Source organism: Triticum urartu, chromosome 4A (assembly GCF_056163025.1).
Source record: "Triticum urartu cultivar PI428250 chromosome 4A, HENAU_Tu73, whole genome shotgun sequence".
Classification (NCBI taxonomy): domain Eukaryota; kingdom Viridiplantae; phylum Streptophyta; class Magnoliopsida; order Poales; family Poaceae; genus Triticum; species Triticum urartu.
In genome coordinates, this window is record NC_141876.1 from 73612627 (window position 1) to 73624190 (window position 11564).

The following is an 11564-nucleotide window of genomic DNA, read 5'->3' on the forward strand; positions in this document are numbered from 1 at the left end:
CTGGTCTGGAGTCCGTTCGGGGCTCCAGAGCGGGGAATCTGTCACCCTTGTCATCATCAACCATCCTCCATCACCAATTTCATGATGCTCACCGCCGTGCGTGAGTAATTCCATCGTAGGCTTGCTGGACGGTGATAGGTTGGATGGGATCTATCATGTAATCGAGTTAGTTTTGTTAGGGTTTGATCCCTAGTGTCCACTATGTTCTGAGATTGATGTTGCTATGACTTTGCTATGCTTAATGCTTGTCACTAGGGCCCGAGTGCCATGATTTCAGATCTGAACCTATTATGTTTTCATCAATATATGAGTGTTCTTGATCCTATCTTGCAAGTCTATAGTCACCTATTATGTGTTATGATCCGTTAACCCCGAAGTGACAATAATCGGGATACTTACTGGTGATGACCGTAGTTTGAGGAGTTCATGTATTCACTATGTGTTAATGCTTTGTTCCGGTTCTCTATTAAAAGGAGGCCTTAATATCCCTTAGTTTCCGTAAGGACTCCGCTGCCACGGGAGGGTAGGACAAAAGATATCATGCAAGTTCTTTTCCATAAGCATGTATGACTATATTCGGAATACATGCCTACATTACATTGACGAACTGGAGCTAGTTTTGTGTCACCCTAGGTTATGACTGTTACATGATGAACCGCATCCGACATAATTCTCCATCACCGATCCATTGCCTATGAGCTTTCCACATATTGTTCTTCGCTTATTTACTTTCCCGTTGCTATTGCTATCATCACTACAAAATACCAAAAACATTGCTTTTACTACCGTTACCTTTTGTTACCGTTATCACTACTATCATATTACTTTGCTACTAAATACTTTGCTGCAGATATTAAGTTTCCGGGTGTGGTTGAATTGACAACTCAGCTGCTAATACTTGAGAGTATTCTTTGGCTCCCCTTGTGTCGAATCAATAAATTTGGGTTGAATACTTTATCATCGAAAACTATTGCGATCCCCTATACTTGCGGTTATCAAGACTATTTTCTGGCGCCGTTGCCGGGGAGCATATCTCTACTCTTTGAGTCACTTGGGATATATATCTGCTTATCATTATGAAGAACTTGAGAGATCCAAAAACCAAGATCTATCCCTCAACTACGAGGGGAGGTGAGGAACTGCCATCTAGCTCTGCACTTGATTCAGCTTCTATTTTGAGTAAGCTTGCGACACCTACACCTGCTTCTGCTATTCGTTCTGATATGTCGCATGTTATTGATGATGCCACTTCTGCTATGCATGATACTTATGATGAAACTACCTCTATGCCTGATACTACTATGCCACTTAGTGATTTTCTTGATGAACAACTTGCTAGAGCTAGAGAAATTGAAAATATTGAATCTTATGATACTGATGAAAGTGATGATGAAGAATTACTTGTTATTCCTAAGGGTTATGTTTTTAATCAAGAAGCTTCTTTAGCTATTTTAGCTTGCAAAAATAGAAATGAACTCAAAAGGTTATTAGCTAAATGGAGTAAGCAATCTCTAAATGCTAGAATGAAACCTGACCCTGCTTTTGCTACTTAACCCATCTTTGTTACTAATAAGGATTATGAATTCTCTGTTGATCCTGATATAATTACTTTGGTTGAATCTGATCCTTTTCATGGTTATGAATCTGAAACTGTTGTGGCACATCTTACTAAATTGAATGATATAGCCACCCTGTTCACTAAAGATGAGAGAACTCGCTACTTTTACATCCTTAAAATATTTTCGTTCTCATTAAAGGGTGATGCTAAGATATGGTTTAATTCTCTTGATCCTGGTTGTGTGTGTAGTCCCCGGGATATGATGTATTACTTCTCTGCTAAATATTTCCCTGCTCATAAGAAACAAACTGCTTTAAGGGATATATATATAATTTTGTGCAAATTGAAGAAGAGAGTTTCCCACAAGCTTGGGGGAGGCTTCTCAAATTACTTAATGCTTTGCCTGATCATCCTCTTAAGAAAAATGAAATACTTGATATCTTTTATAATGGACTAACCGATGCCTCCAGAGATTACCTGGATAGTTGTGCTGGTTCTGTTTTCAGGGAAAGAATACCGGATGAAGCTGAAATTCTATTGAATAATATGTTGACAAATGAAATAATTGGACACCTCTGGAGCCAATTCCTGAGCCTATTCCTAAACCAACTCCGAAGAAGAGGGGTATTCTATTTCTCAGTCCTGAAGATATGCAAGAGGCAAAGAAATCTATGAAAGAAAAAGGTATTAAAGCTGAAGATGTTAAGAATTTACCTCCTATTGAAGAAATACACGGTCTTTATTTACCGCCTGTTGAAGAAACATATAATCTTAATCCATTACCTATTGAAGAAACTCATGGTCTTGATAACCCAACACAGGTAGTAAAGGTAAATTCTCTCTATAGATATGATAAAGCTGAAATCTCATTTACTAAATTTGCTAGCCCATGCTTAGATGAGTTTGATAAATTTATGGCTAAGCAAGAAGACTTTAATGCTTATTTTGGTAGACAATTGAAATACAATTCAAATATTCTTGAACACTTGGGTGATTATATGGCTAATGTTAAAGGTGAACTTAAACTTATTATTAAACATGCTTCTATGGTTACCACTCAAGTAGAACAAGTACTTAAAGCTCAAAATTATTTGCTCAATGAATTGAATAGTAAAGATAATGATAATGCTGTTAGAGTGGCTACTAGAACTGGTAGAATGACTCAGGAACCTCTGTATCCTGAAGGCCATCCTAAGAGAATTGAGCAAGATTCTCAGAGAAATAATGTGGATGCACCTAGTCCTTCTAAAAGGAAGAAAAATAAAAATGATAGGACTTTGCATGCTTCTAGTGATCCTATTGTTGAAACACCCGAGAATCCAAATGATATTTCTATTTTTGATGCTGAAACACAATCTGGTAATGAACCTGAAAATAGTGATAATGTTAATGATAATGTTCATGATGATGCTCAACCTAGTAATGATAATGACATAGAAATTGAACCTGCTGTTGATCTTGATAACCCACAATCAAAGAATCGACGTTATGATAAGAGAGACTTTGTTGCTAGGAAACATGGTAAAGAAATAGAACCATGGGTTCAGAAACCCATGCCCTTTCCTCCCAAACCATCCAAGAAAAAGGATGATGAGGATTTTGAGCGCTTTGCTGAAATGATTAGACCTATCTTTTTGCGTATGCGATTAACTGATATGCTCAAAACCAATCCTTATGCTAAGTACATGAAAGATATTATTACAAATAAAAGAAAGATACCGGAAGCTGAAATTTCCACCATGCTTGCTAATTATACTTTTAAGGGTGGAAGACCAAAGAAACTTGGAGATCCCGGTGTACCAACTATACCATGCTCCATTAAAAGAAACTATGTTAAAACTGCTTTATGTGATCTTGGAGCCGGTGTTAGTGTTATGTCTCTCTCTCTTTATATCGTAGACTTGATTTGAATAAGTTGACACCTACTGAAATATCTTTGCAAATGGCTGATAAATCAACTGCTATACCTGTCGGTATTTGTGAGGATGTGTCTGTTGTAGTTGCAAACGTTACTATTTTAACGGACTTTGTTATTCTTGATATTCCCGAGGACGATAGTATGTCTATTATTCTTGGAAGACCCTTTTTGAATACTGCAGGGGCTGTTATTGATTGAACTAAAGGCAATTTCACTTTTCATGTTAATGGTAATGAGCATACGGTACACTTTCCGAGGAAACAACCTCAAGTTCACAGTATCAACTCTATTGGAAAAATGCCATCGATTATATTTGGAGGTTTTGGATTTCCTCTTCCTACTGTCAAGAAGAAATATGATATTCTTATTATTTGGGATGTCAATATCCCCGTTGGGGTAACATAGTGTTATTCGAAATTTCTCTGGTTCCATGTTATTCGGAATGAGTTCGTTAACAAGACTTGATCAACCTTGTTAGTGGATTCCTTTTGATGATCATGAGATGGATGAAACTAGAAGGCATAACCTTCTGTACCCCACTTTTACTTTCTGTTATTTAAATTAAATAAAATAAAAATAAATATTTTTCTGTCTGTTATCTCATTATCTGTGCAATATAAAAATACCCCAAAAATAAAAGTTCTCCAAACGCCCTGAAATTTAAATATGGTTTTTCCAGAATATTTGAGAATATTTGGCACTGAGAACATAGCAGGGGGGTCAACCACTTGCCCACGAGGGTGGAGGGCGCGCCCTACCCCCCAGGGCGCGCCCCCTGCCTCGTGGGCCCACGGTGGCCCTCCTCCACTTATCCTTTCACCCATACACTTCTTCTTCCTCCCACAAACACGAATAACCAGCTCAAACCCGAGTCCAAGCTCATTTTGCTGCCATTTTCGATCTCCTTGCTCAAAGCACCTCTCACAAAACTGCTTGGGAGATTGTTCCTTGGTATGTGACTCCTCCATTGGTCCAATTAGTTTTTGTTCTAGTGCTTTATTCATTGCAAATTTTTGTTGCTTAGGTGACCCTGTTCTTGAGCTTGCATGTCAAATTTATATAGTCAAAAGTAGTTTTGATGCATGATATAGGCTCTAGGCACTTGTAGGAGTAGTTGATATCAATATTATTGAGTTTGGTTTACTTTTATTTTGAAGTTACTAAAATTTTCAGAATTTTTCAGAAAATGCTGAGGAGACTTTTGAGGGGCTCATCGAGCCAAAGCTCGAAGAAAAAGGCACCAAAGCCTAAGTATAATCTGCCTCGCACTGCGGAGGTTCGGGCGTGTGAATGGCCTTCCGATGATTTCTTGAGAGCAGCCGGGATTTATGAAGATTTTCACGAATTGGCTAAAAATGAAGGCCTCACCGCTTTCCTCCACGACCAATGCGATCAGTATCTCTTACTCATAAATACCTTTGTGCAAAACTTTCATTTCCATTCTAGGAGCTCACCACCTACGGTAGAGTTCCATTTATATGATGAGCATAAGGAGATGTTGGTGCTCATACTTTTTTATTGTATCATCCATGCTAGTTTATTACCCTTTTTATGCTTTCTTCTTGTGTGTTTAATAAACCTTAAGAAAAACCAAAAAAAATTAGTTGTAGCTTTTAATCAGTTTAATTTCCATGCTTGTAGTAGTAATTAAAAAGAAAACCCAAAAATATTTCTTGTTCTTCTTTTGCTTGTTGGGAGCTTTCCCATGTAAATAGTTTTATTTCTTTTCTTTGGGGGTCGATAGGAGAAGACCATGATTAAATTGTTGAAGTAGCTCTTATATGCATTATTGTTTACCTGACAAAAGAGCCCATATTGCCTTGTCTTCTCCTGTTTATTGAATGCCTGCAGATTCCAGCTTAGTCCAATGCACGTGCACTATTATTATTATTCACATCGTTCGGTCATGCAAGTGAAAGGCAATTATGATGATATACGATGGACTGACTAAGATGAGAAAAGCTGGTATGAACTCGACCTCTTTTGTTTCCGTAAATATGATTAGTTCGTCGTTCCTGATTCAGCCTATTATGAATAAACATGTTTGCAATGACAATTAGAGATCATAGTTTCTTGTGCCATGCTTGATTAGCTATGAGTTATAATGGTTTACCTTGCATGCCAACATGCTATTGAAATGGTTATGATGTGGTATGATAGGGTGGTATCCTCCTCTGAATGATTTAAGTGACTTGACTTGGCGCATGTTCACGCATGTAGTTGAAACAAAATCAATATAGCCTTCATGATATTTATGTTCATGGTGGATTATATCTTACTCATGCTTGCATTCGGTGTTGATTAATTTTAATGCATGTTCATGACTGTTGTCGCTCTATAGCTGGTCGCTTCCCAGTCTTTTGCTAGCCTTCACCTGTACTAAGCGGGAATACTGCTTGTGCATCCAATCCCTTAAACCCCAAAGTTATTCCACATGAGTCCACTATACCTACCTATATACGGTATCTACCTGCCGTTCCAAGTAAATTTGTATGTGCCAAACTCTAAACCTTCAAATAAATATCATGTTTTGTATGCTCTAATAGCTCATGTATCAACTAGGGTTGTCTGTATCTTCCATGTTAGGCGGGTTATTCTCAAGAGGAGTGGACTCCGCTCCTCACTCACGAGATAAATGGCTGGTCACCGGGATGCCCAGTCCCATGCTTTATGCAAACTAAATCAAAATAATTGCAACCAAAACTCCCCCTGGGACTCTTGTTAGTTGGAGGCACTCGTTGTTTCGAGCAAGCCATGGATTGATGCTTGTTGGTGGAAGGGGGAGTATAAACTTTACCATTCTGTTTGGGAACCGCCTATAATGTGTGTAGCATGGAAGATATCGCCATCTCTTGGTTGTTATGTTTACAATGAAAGTATACCGCTCAAAATATTATTCACCTCTGTTTCAAAACCGAGCTCTGGCACCTCTACAAATCCCTGCTTCCCTCTGCGAAGGGCCTATCTATTTACTTTTATGCTGAGTCATCATCCTCTTATTAAAAAGCACCAGTTGGAGAGCACCCACTGTCATTTGCATTCATTACTGTTAGTTTACATTGAGTATGACTAGACTGGATCTCTTTTACCATGAATTACAATGTCTAGTCGGTCCTTGGTCTTTAAAGGTGCCCTGCATTTATGTTTTGCGGTCTCAGAAAGGGCTAGCGAGATACCACCTTGTTATATTATATTATGATTGTTTTGAGAAAGTGTTGTCATCCGAGATTTATTATTATGGCTCGCTAGTTGATTATTCTATTGATATGAGTAAACTTGAGACCTATGCATTATTACAAATGTGGTTAGTTATAATCTTTGCTGAAAACTTGAATGCTGGCTTTACATATTTACAACAACAAGAGCAAACAGAGTTTGTAAAAGTTTTTCTTTATCATTTTCAGTTTATCAACTGAATTGCTTGAGGACAAGCAAAGGTTTAAGCTTGGGGGAGTTGATACGTCTCCAACGTATCTACTTTTCCAAATACTTTTGCCCTTGTTTTAGACTCTAACTTGCATGATTTGAATGGAACTAACCTGGACTGACGCTGTTTTCAGCAGAATTACCATGGTGTTATTTATGTGCAGGAACAAATGTTCTCGGAATGACCTGAAACTTCACGGAGCAACTTTTCAGAAAATATGAAAAATACCTGCAAAAGATGAAGGCCAGGGGGCCCACCACCTGCCCACGAGGGTGGGGGCGCGCCCCCCTACCTCGTGGGCCCCCTGTTACCTCTCCGACTCCAACTCCAACTCCATCTATTGAGTTTCGGGGAGAAAAAAATCAGAGAGAAGAAATCATTGCGTTTTACGATACAGAGCCGCCGCCAAGCCCTAAAACCTCTCGGGAGGGCTGATCTGGAGTCCGTTCGGGGCTCCGGAAAGGGGAATCCGTCGCCCTCGTCATCATCAACCATCCTCCATCACCAATTTCATGATGCTCACCGCCGTGCGTGAGTAATTCCATCGTAGGCTTGCTGGACGGTGATGGGTTGGGTGGGATCTATCATGTAATCGAGTTAGTTTTGTTAGGGTTTGATCCCTAGTGTCCACTATGTTCTGAGATTGATGTTGCTATGACTTTGCTATGCTTAATGCTTGTTACTAGGGCCCGAGTGCCACGATTTCAGATCTTAACCTATTATTTTTTCATCAATATATGAGTGTTCTTGATCCTATCTTGCAAGTCTATAGTCACCTATTATGTGTTATGATCCGTTAACCCTGAAGTGACAATAATCGGGATACTTACCGGTGATGACCGTAGTTTGAGGAGTTCATGTATTCACTATGTGTTAATGCTTTGTTCCGGTTCTCTATTAAAAGGAGGCCTTAATATCCCTTAGTTTCCGTAAGGACCCCGCTGCCACGGGAGGGTAGGACAAAAGATGCCACGCAAGTTCTTTTCCATAAGCACGTATGACTATATTCGGAATACATGCCTACATTATATTGACGACCTAGAGCTAGTTCTGTGTCACCCTAGGTTATGACTGTTACATGATGAACCGCATCCGGCATAATTCTCCATCACCGATCCATTGCCTACGAGCTTTCCACATATTGTTCTTCGCTTATTTACTTTCCCGTTGCTATTGCTATCATCACTACAAAATACCAAAAACATTGCTTTTACTATCGTTACCTTTTGTTACCGTTATCACTACTATCATATTACTTTGCTACTAAATACTTCGCTGCAGATATTAAGTTTACAGGTGTGGTTGAATTGACAACTCAGCTGATAATACTTGAGAGTATTCTTTGGCTCCCCTTGTGTCGAATCAATAAATTTGGGTTGAATACCTTACCCTCGAAAACTGTTGCGATCCCCTATACTTGCGGGTTATCAGTCACCAAATCACAAAACTCATATAATATTAAATCGTCATCGAACGTTAAGCGTGCGGACGCTACGGGTTCAAGAACTATGTAGACATGACCGAGACACCTCTCCGGTCAATAACCAATAGCGGAACCTGGATGATCATATTGGCTCCTACATATTCTACGATCTTTATCGATCGAGCCGTTATGACAACATACGTTATTCCCTTTGTCATTGGTATGTTACTTGCCCGAGATTCGATCGTCGTTATCCACATACCTAGTTCAATCTTGTTACCGACAAGTCTCTTTACTCGTTCTGTAATACATCATCTTGTAACTAACTCATTAGTCACTTTGCTTGCAAGGCTTTTTATGATGTGCATTACCGAGAGGGCCCAGAGATACCTCTCCGATACTCGGAGTGACAAATCCTAATCTCGATCTATGCCAACCCAACAAACACCTTCGGAGATACCTGTAGAGCATCTTTATAATCATCCAGTTACGCTGTGACATTTGATAGCACACGAGGTATTCCTCCGGTATCCGGGGGTTGCATAATCTCATAGTCGAAGGAATATGTATTTGACATGAAGAAAGCAATAGCAATAAAACTCAACGATCATTCTCCTAATGATGTGATCCCGTTCATCAAATGACAACACATGTCTATGGTTAGGAAACTTAACCATTTTTGATTAACGAGCCAGTCTAGTAGAGACTTACTAGGGACACGGTGTTTTGTCTATGTATCCACACATGTATCAAGTTTCCAGTTAATAAAATTCTAGCATGAATAATAAACATTTATCATGATATAAGTAAATATAAAATAATAACTTTATTATTGCCTCTAGGGCATATTTCCTTCAGTTCCAGCCAGCTGCGAGGTTGGGGGACGCGACTTCCGATGAAAATCGTGCCGACTTCGGTCATGGCGGATGATGGCGGCGTCTATGACGTTGTTCCCTTCTCGAGGCACCGTTTGTTGCAGGTCGTGGCACCCCGCTCGTGATGCTCCGGGGGAAATCCGAGATCTGGATCTACCGGATCGGACGATGACGATACCTTTGATGCCGTTGTCCCTCCTGAGGGCATCATTTTGGAGCAAGTGCTAGTTGGACGGGACAAGCGGAAGAGCGGTGTCTCATCCACCGCAAGAACCGACGGTGGATCCCGGTGGCATGGTGTTGCGGAGGTTCGGCGACGGGCGCGTGTGGACGGATACGTGTAGGATGGTGGAGTTGTATGGCGTCGTGGTGACGTCGATGGCAGGCCAGGCAAGGTCGATGGGTCAGTTTCTGCTCTGGAGATGGACCGGTGGAAGATGGTGGTGGCAACCTCTGAGAGTGTGTCGGTCCGGTATGGGACCCAGTCCCGGTGTGTGGCTGGGCTGGGCATCCGGTTTTAGATGTTAGGGTTTGGTGCGATGTCCGTTTGGTATTAGGCATGGATATTCAGCACATCTTCATCAATGGAATAGGAGTAGCAACAGATGTTGCCTAGATGGTGACTTCAGACTGACTGATGTATTACTTTTTATGGCCTCTGTGAATAATTAATAAGATGGCCGCATGCATCATCCAGATGCAGAGGTCGGGGGTTTATCCTTCCTTTAAAAAAAGACTGAAGACACAAACTGGGAGATCACCCAACGAATCAACCGAATTTAACGAGCCAAAAATGTTCTTATATTATTACTTCAAATATTTATTTTCCATGCAACCAATTCTTATTAAAGTATATTGCAAAACGTTCATGCAATAACATGTGAGGTACTCCCTACATAAACAAATATAGAGCATTCAGAACGCTCTTATATTTCTTTATGGATGGAGTATCATCTAGCTAGGGAAGAGTACAGTAACATGTCAGGAAAAAAGAAAAAAATATTCAACGATCATTTTCACCGTTACCCAGGAAGTAAAAGCACCAGCAGCATTGGGAGCACACACCACGTGCTATATTCCTACGGATCCTGCAGTGAGTTTCAACCCAATCTAGACCGAAGAACTGACACAAATTGGGAGGTCACCGGGCGAATCTACCGAATCTAACGAGCCAAAAATGTCTTGGCAATGTTTGACTGAACCAGATTACCCACCAACAGGCAGCAGCAGTTGTAGCGGCAGCAGCCGACCACCGGGGAACAAAACTACAAGCTACTCCACCAGCCGGGGAGTAGAACGGAGAGTATCCAACCGCACCATCGCGTGCCGACGCTCGGTGAGTGGAACGTTTCAGGGGAGCAGATCGACGAAATCCACCAGCGATTTGTGCTGGGCACATGCCTGCACGGAGCATGGCCGGCGCGTAAACTCGTGGCGTGCGACCGGCTGCCTCGTGCGTGCTACCGATCGATCGCTGCGAGATAAGTGAGGAAGGGAGCCAAGATTTGCTTGCAGGATGGAACCATGAACGCCCATGATCTCTCTTTAAAAGTTACGACTGCCCGTGGAACGAACATCGCTGAAAAGCAGCAACATATCGGCGAAAATACGAGCACACGTGTCAAGTCTAAATTTTAGACCTGGATATACCAATTTAATCGAAAGAAAACCTAACCATCTAAGTTATGCTCTCGGTTGGAAGAGTGAGAAATATCCGCGCAAAAAAGAAAAGGAAGAGTAGGAAATAATCTTGTGACCTTGGCAGCCGCATTTTGGCCATGTGGTAGGCACTGGGGGTTTCGGGGTTTCAATAAGCGTTACAAGAGGGATGTAAAGATCTCGTTGATGCTGATCTAATTGATGCTGCACCGTACATAGGGTAACGATCCAGGATCGAATAAAAATTTAGGCCAGGCTGTACGCAGGAGCGGTTGGTGTTGCATCGCCTTTTGGAAGCAACACAAAGCGTCGCCCTCGACTGAACGTCGCTGTTGGTCACTATCGAACACAAAGTTCGTTGCCAAAGTTGTGGACGAACTAAAATAATTAATCCCATTACGTTCACTTTTCTGGGTTGCTTGTGCCCAAAATAAGACGATGTGGGATGGGTAGTCAACCTGTCAAACTGGCCAATTATCGACGTATGTATGTCCTCTTCGGGGGAGAAGTTGAAAAGATTTCTCATTTAGAAATTTGTGAGACGGCATGTGTTATCTTCAGCCAAACCGAACCTCGGTGCACTTTGCCTCAACTACAAAGATAGCCACTTGCAGCTAGCAAGGATAACCATCAACCCAACCCAGCTGCACACTCAGCAGCATGCTAGATAATAGAAGACGTTGATAATTGGTAACAAAGCTGTG